The sequence below is a fragment of the Tamandua tetradactyla genome, chromosome X (assembly GCF_023851605.1).
Source record: "Tamandua tetradactyla isolate mTamTet1 chromosome X, mTamTet1.pri, whole genome shotgun sequence".
NCBI classification, from domain to species: Eukaryota; Metazoa; Chordata; class Mammalia; order Pilosa; family Myrmecophagidae; genus Tamandua; species Tamandua tetradactyla.
Window position 1 is genome coordinate 51140688 of NC_135353.1, and position 6885 is coordinate 51147572.

Genomic DNA, 6885 nt, shown 5'->3' on the forward strand with positions numbered 1-6885 from the left:
GATACCCCAAAACCCCACATTCTATTCCATCACAACACAAGAGATAGCAGCTTTGTGCTTGGGGACAGGTAGGATTCATGGGAGGCTTTACAGGAAGTCAAAATTTAATCTGAATCCTGAAAAATAGGTAATGATATGAACAAAATGAATGAGTAATTGTGTGGTGAAGAGGTAGCAAGGTGTTTATAATGATTATCTTAGTGTTTCTCAAAATATGGTTGTTGGTATGCCTAGTCTTAGTCAAAAAAGAATCTCTGGGAATGAGGCCCAGGAATCTGCATATTAATACACCTCTCAGGTGATTCTGATGTACCCCAGGAGTCCTTCATAGACTATGTTGACATAGCAAAATCAAAGTCATAAAACTTTGCATGCTCTCAAATGACTCAGATTTTAAATATTATGGAAACATATCCATTGGCTTCCATAATTTTTAAGGAAACATTGCCTTCTCTAAAGTTTTCCCTGTTTTTTGGAGACATTTTTGAGAAGAACAACTACATATGCAGTTAGGAAATACAGGAATTTGGAAAGCTATCATGAAAAGAGGAGAGGAAAATGAATAATGTAACAAAGTAGTGTCATGGAATGGCAAGAACATTTGAAAAACTAGGTTTGGATGGCGAATTTGGTCTAACTTAACTCAATGCTTAGATTTTGATCTGAGTATGAATATCTACATTGCATTTTTCCAATTTGTTTTTGAAGGACCTCTAGCAATATGACATTGAACAGAAATTCAATATATTTACATAGAATTTGAGATAAATGAAAATTGCTCTTTCAGTTAATTCATAGTGGACTCATAAAAAGTGCTTTTTATTCTGGAAGGCACTTCAATATTCAAATTCCTCCAACACACCATCTGCTCAGTCTTTCATTTGCATCTGCAAATTCCATCTCAGTGACAGATCAGATTTCTCTACAGCTATAGAATAATTTTAAAAGAATGAAGTATTTAAAAAGCATATGATTACTGAAAATTCTGTGATGCTTTTTCCATAAAGTTAGGGCACTTTATTCAATAAAATAAAATAATATTTGTATAGCCACTGCAGGCTTTGTTAATATTATTTGTCTTAATGCAGAAATGATGGCTGTTATCTTTCCACATTGGATACATTAGTTGAAATTATTTATACACCTTATAGGAAGCACTGTGAACTAAAAGTTCATAAATGACTATTCATAAAACCCCAAATATGTGCTGATCTCAAGCTTCTATCTGGAATTGACAATTTTTCTAATTTATAGATGCCAGTGGAATTCATTTGAATGTATTTCACTATTACATATAATAGTTCATTTGATATTAATGTTATATTCCATTTTAAAATTTCACGTTGAAATTCAGAATCTATTTGCTTTCCCTTAGAAAAAGGAAAGACATTCATTTGAGGAGTTAAAAAATCTCCCTCACTTAAATTTGAAATTAATTTGAATCAGAGAAACATCTAGGAAATGCATTGTCTCAAGACAACTATCATATTAAATTAAAAATTACAAACTTCAAATTTCTGTGACTTTTTTCTATAGTATGTCAACTATAAAATAATTTGATAACTAACTCATTAAAATGAATTTTATTGTTAAATATTTAATATTTCACGATTGACTTTACTTATATACTGATCCTTGAAACCAAGCAAAGGTATAACATCAACACTGTGCCATAGATGCAATTTTTCTACCTTATCATACCAAAGAAGAGCAAGCAAACATAATGTTCTGAGATTTGAGCAGTGACTTAAGGCTCTGTGCTTAGTTTAATGCAAAATGGTGAACTTAGAATCTTTACTCCTGCTGCTGCTAATTTTTTACCTAATTTATCAGTTAGTGGAATGAATTTGACATCAATCTTCAGACAATGTGATGAATAGAACCTGTGTGTTTTAGAGGATACCTTATTAAAAGAACATTAACAAGTTCTTAAAGGAAAATGTTTGATAGATGCTATTAAATGTACAAGGCCTGGGAATATTGCTTATTGACATGTTCCTAAACTAAATGATTTCACTCGTGTTTGAAGGTCAAATCAGCCATCCTTTGATAAAGCACCAATGACAAGATCATTTTAGATGAAATGCCAAGCTTTTAGTTCAGAACATTGAGAGGTTTTCATAAGCTCAAAATAGAACTAAGAGCAGAGGAGGGAGTGAAAGCAGAAGGGTTGTTAAGGAGTTAGAGGGAGAAACAGCTTCCACATACAGTTGTTTCTCTGCCAGACAGTAAAGCAGAAAATGCCTCTCAAGACCATCTAATGAAGATATGATAGACTCCAGCCATTTTAATTTGCATATTCAGATGTGATGGCATTAGTACAGAGCATCATGGTTCTCAAACCTCTCCCTATTAGCTGAATGCTTGCTTTTCAAAGTGCCCTTGGCAGCTAGAAAGACATTCTGAGCAGATGTCCACTGTATGATGAAAAGTCTAATTGTATTTGCCTTCTCTGATGGAGGAAGAGCCAGGACAATGAGACAGGTCAAGTCATGTGGGCAGGACAAACATATTGTGTTTGAACAGAAAACTTGGAAAACTCAGTTGGATAGCTCATGAGACAACTTGCAGGCCTCAGGCTGAATCTGTGCCTGCAAACTGGTGAAGGAAAGGCAAGAATTGAAGTACTAACCCAGCAATTCAGGCCTACGGTGTCTTTTGAATACTGTCATAGAACATAGGAGCACTGAAACCAGACAAAATTGTGCTTTGGAATCCCAGCCCCACCATCTAAAAATTGTGACATTAGAAAAACTAATTTTTTAGACTGATTTTAGTCTTCTCATCTGTAAAATGGTGATGATAATAACTCTGACTCATGTGTTCTGTAAGGATCATGTGAAATGATTTACATACAAATAGCAATTAGGGTAGTTGGGGTGATAATAAGAGCTCAATATATATTACGGATTTTTTTTATTAGCTACATTATGACAAAATTGTTACAAAAAAATCACACATATACTGGATTCCCATATATTACCCACCACCACCAACTTACATTGGTGTGGAACATTTGTTACAATTGACGATAGTGCAATTTTAAAAATGTGTCATGTTTTGTAACATTAGTTACCTTTTTTATAATTGATGAAAGAATATCAAAATAATTCCATCTATTTTCAATAGTTCATATTAGGTATAATTTTCTCATATACCACCTTATTATTAACACCTTGCAATAGTATGGTTCATTTGTTATTATCCATGAAATAACCTTCTTATACTTGTACTATTAAGTGTAGTACATCATCTCTCTCATGGCTTACTGTGTTGTACAGCCCTATGTTTTATCTTTTAATTTTTATTCTAGTAATATATACAACCTAATGTTTCCATTTTTAACCACATTCATCTACATATTTCAGTGCTGTTGATTATACCCGCAATAATGTACTACCATCACCACCATCCGTTTTCAAACCTATACCATCAGGCTGTAAATAAAAATTCTGTACAAGTCAAGCATCAACTCTCCATTCTCTAATCCCAGTCTATCTACAGGTAGTGTATATTATAGATTCCAATTCTGTGAGTTTACATACTATAATTAGTTTATAACAGTAAGATCACGGAGTATTTGTCCTCTGGTTTTCTGATTTATTTCACTCAACTGAGTCATATGGTAATTCTACACTTAGCTTCCTGAGGAACTGCCAAACGGTTTTACATAATGGCTGCACCATTTTAAATTCTCAATAGCAATGATTGAATATTCCTATTTCTCCACATCCTCTCCAGCACTTGTAGTTTTCAGTTTGTTTAATAGTGGCCATTCTAGTAGGTATGAAATGATAACTCATTGTGGTTTTCATTTGCATTTCCCTAGTAGCTGGTTATGTTGTACATCTTTTCATGTGCTTTTAGTTATTTGTATATCCTCTTTGGAGAAATGTTTATTCAAGTATTTGGCCTATTTTGAAATTTGGTCATTTGTGCTTTTAAGGTTCACTTGTAATAATTAATATATTCTGGATATTCAACTTTTATCAGGTCTCCAAATATTTTATATATAGTCTCCAAATATTTTATTCCATTGATTAGATTAAATGATCACTTTCTTGACCATGTCCTTTCATGTGCAAAAGTTTTTAATTTTGAGGAGGTATGATTTTCTATTTTTTCTTAATTACTTGTGCTTTTGGTGTAAAGTCTAAGAAGGTACTGCCTAATGCAAGAACCTGTACATGGTTCCCTACATATTCATCAAAGGGTTTTATAGTTCTGGTTCTTAGATATAGGCCTTTGATCCATTTTTAGTTAATTCTTGTATATGCTATGATATACAGGTTCATTCTTTTTCATCTGGATATCCAGTTATCACAGCACCATGTGTGGAAAAGATCATTTTTTCCCAGGTGAATGGACTTGGCAGTCTTGTCAAATATCAATTGGCTCTAGATATGAGGGTGCACTTATGAATTTGCAGTTTGATTTAGTTGGCCAATATATTTATCTTTATGCAGGTACCATTCTTTTTTCATCACTGTAGCATTTTAATATGCTTTAAAGCAGGAAGTGTGCATCTTCCAACTTTGTTCTTCCTCTTTTTTTTGACTTTTTTATTGTGTAGTATAACATATATTCAAAGCAAAGAAATAAAATAGCATTACTTTTCAAAGCACTCTTCAAAAAGTAGTTACATGACACATCCCATAGTTTATCATGGGCTACCAGATGATCTGCTCATATTTTTCCTTCTAGCTGTTCCAGAATATATGGGGCAAGAGGGCTTAAGTACTTTTTTATCATTCCAATCCATTTTTTTCCTCCTTTTCTTGTGAACAGTAATATATATACAAAAAGCTATAAATTTCAAGGCAAAGTACCACAATTAGTTGTAGAACATATTTCAGACTTTGGAATGGGTTACAATTCCACAGTTTGAGGTTTTTCTTCTGTCTTTTCTAAAATACTGGAGACTAAAAGAGATATCATTATGGTGATTCAGCATTCATATTCATTTGTTAAGTCCTATCTTCTATGTATAATTCCATCATCACCTTTGATCTTTCAATACCTCTCTTTGGGGTTGCCTGGGCTATGGCAATTCTAAATTTTTGCTATTGGAAGGGTCTGTCACTAATATGGGATAGGAAGATGGAACTATCTGATGTTCTGGAGAGGCTGGGCTAGGTTTCAGGACTTATCTGGACCAAGGACCCATCTGGAGGTGGTAGTTTTCTGGAAAGTTACTCTAGTGCCTGGAATCCTTGTGGAATCTTATATATTGCCCTAGGTTTTCTTTAGGATTGGCTGGAATGGTCCTGGTTGGGGGCTGATAGGTTATGACAGGTAGCAAGGTCTACCTGAAGCTTCATAAGAACAACCTTCAGAGTATCCTCTTGACTCTATTTGAACTCTCTCTGCCACCGATACTTTTTAAATTATACTTCTTTTCCCCCTTTTGGTCAGGATGGAATTGTTGATCCCATGGTGCCAGATCTGGATTCATCCCTGGAAGTCATCTCCCACATCGTCAGGGAGACTTTCACCCCTGGATGTCATGTTGCACATAATGGGGAGGGCAATGATTTCACTTGTAGAGATGGGCTTAGAGAGACTGAGGCCACATCTGAGCAAGAACATGGGTCCTCCAGAAGCAACTCTTAGGCATGCCTATATGTAGTCTAAGCTTCTCTGCTACCTGCATAAGCTTCACAAGAGTAAGCTTCTTGATTGAGGGCATGGCCTATTGATTTGGGTATCCCTAAGGTGTGACACAGTATCAGGGGATTCCCTGATGGTAAAGTTTAATAGTTCCCTAGTCTTTCTCCCCTCCCTCAGGGAACTTTGCCAATGCTTTATGATTATCTGGTTAATATGCTCTATGATGTTTCCAGGCATTGCAATAATCTATACAGGATTAAAGGACCTCTTTCTTATTCTGTGCTTACTGTGTTTCAGTTGTTCAAATAAGCTGCACAGATAGGTTGAATTAGATTATGCACTACAGAAAATTTCAGTTCCAGATCAAATAAACTTTTCTTTGATTGTTCTCAAAGAGTATGCATGGTTCTAAAATATAGACACTGTCTTCCATAGCCTTATGTTCTGAATTACTTTAACTTCAACCTGTTTGACTTCATTCTTATCTCTAAATATCAGGTAATATTTATAAAATAGCCTTTCAAAATTCAGAAATAATAATCACCACTCCACACTTAATGTGTCTGCTCTAAAAGCTTACAGTCTAGGCCCCTGTTTTCTTATAAGCATTTTCTAAAGGTGACCATACCATTTTTTGTTTGTTTGTTTCTGGCTTATTTTGTCTCACCAAATGTCCCACATGTTCATTCATGTTGTTGCATGCCTCACAACTTTGTTCCTTTTTGTAACAGCACAACCTTCATTCATAAGTATACACCATCATTTGCCAATCTACTTCTCCATCAGTGCATCCTTTGGCCACTTGCATTCATTGGGCATCATGTAGAGAGCCCAAAGTCCACAGTCCATCAACATTCTCAATTTTAGATAATTTCATTGTTCCCAAGAGTCAGAAAACCAAGAAACACACCCTCGCCAAATAGGAAATCTAAACCTCATCTTAACTCTTGTCCCTCACCCCATTATTTACCTCTGCTGTTGCTGTGGTATTGCTGATGGTTTCCCTTTCAATATAGCTCATAGCATGCAATAGCAGTTTTCCCCCTGTACCCTGGAGTTAAACACTCTTTCTATGAGAACCATAGCTTTGAAGCAATTCTTATGAGAACTCATTCAGATTTCTTGTGTGAGTCTGTAGAAGCCAAGAGTTTAAAGCAAGACCTACAGAATTTGTTGCAAGCTGCTGGCCTCAGGATGGCAGCGGTAAACTGTGGCGATTGTTATGTAGAGCAGTCTGGGAGGAAGAGAATGCTTACCCCAAACAGTTATGTTAAG